Consider the following 1,518-nt stretch of genomic DNA (forward strand, 5'->3'; position numbering starts at 1 on the left):
AGCTGGTGCGTGGCCTTAGAGCAGAGACAGAAAGAAGAGAACAAAGAATGCTCTCAACTACTCAGAATATCTCTTAAGCAAAAAAGACAGCGGCTGCTGTTGACTGTATATATACAGAGTCGGCTGCAGCAGATGCTGCAGTTGTGTCCGAGAGAAATATCTCGGTTTTGCAAAACACAAAAGAAGAAAAAGAAGATTCAAATTGAAAAAGGGGAAATAGAAAGGAGAAGAAAGCTGCTGACGGCAAAAAACAACTCGATATCCTTTCTTGAGCTGCGCTCTGAACCACAGGATCCGGCCTCAGGTGTGTGTGTCGTCTTCGTGTGGTGGCGGAGCAGCAATTCCCCCGTGAGAGAGAAAAAAAGAAAAATAAAAAGAAATCAAATCAACTCAAGCGGAAAATTCATTTGTTTCTCCATAAAAAAACTGCGAAAGGCCGCTGGCTGGCTTCATCGATAGCCACCGGATTGAACGTGTATGGCTGAGCCGCCGATGCAGAACAGCCGAGACAGTAGAAAGAGAAAGAATGAGGTTTTCTTTGATTTAATTTTATATTCACAAAACGAATTTATTTTCAGAACAATACAACATATTCTAAGAGAGAACTCGCGCCACCGAAACACCATTTCATGCAGCTTTCTACACGGCGCCGAGCGCCCGCGTGGTGAACGGTTTGTCCGGTGTCTGTACACCTCAGCGCGGAAGTGGAAAGCAGACGAAATCAGCGAAACCACTGGGAAAATCGCCGGAATTTTTGAACAGTTTGAAAGGATTTTTAATTCTACATTGTTTAAACCAAGGATCGCGAAAAAAAATTCATAAAAACGGCAAATATCGACGAAAATGCAACTCCTGCACAAACAGCATCGGGTTTCCGCTGCGTCTCACGNTAAAAACGGCAAATATCGACGAAAATGCAACTCCTGCACAAACAGCATCGGGTTTCCGCTGCGTCTCACGATCATGGCTGTATGGCGACCGTATACAAGTTGCGGGCTCAGTGCTGAAAACACCTTTCGGTATTTCACTAATCACTAATTTAAATACTTTATTTCCCGCTGTAGAAGCTGAAACCAGTACTGCTCTCATGCAGGTTCTTGCAATAGCCTCACTAGCCCGAGCAACAGGCGCTGCTCCAGAGTAGTGTACGGATACTATTCAGGGCCACTATACTCCTTTTCTTTCGTTTTTGTTTCAAAATATGCAGAGACGAGATCTCAGAAATCCCTAGTTATCATATACCCTTCTGCTGCTGTTGCTGCTGCCTCAAGCAGCACAAGCAACACGCGGCAGCGTGTCAGTTGCACCGCCGGTAAAGATGCATATGCTTCAGTGTGCTGCTGACTCAGGCATCTACAGCTGCTGTGCAAACCCCCAAACCCAAACTTGTAAAAATCCCGTAGTCTAGACCTTCGGGGCTTGCTCCCACTTAATATAGAGGAACCCTCGTGAAGCTCCATATATATATATATATATATATATATATATATATATATATATATATATATATATATATAT

Source organism: Eimeria mitis, genomic scaffold, assembly GCF_000499745.2.
Source record: "Eimeria mitis Houghton genomic scaffold, Emh_scaff1094, whole genome shotgun sequence".
Lineage (NCBI taxonomy): Eukaryota > Apicomplexa > Conoidasida > Eucoccidiorida > Eimeriidae > Eimeria > Eimeria mitis.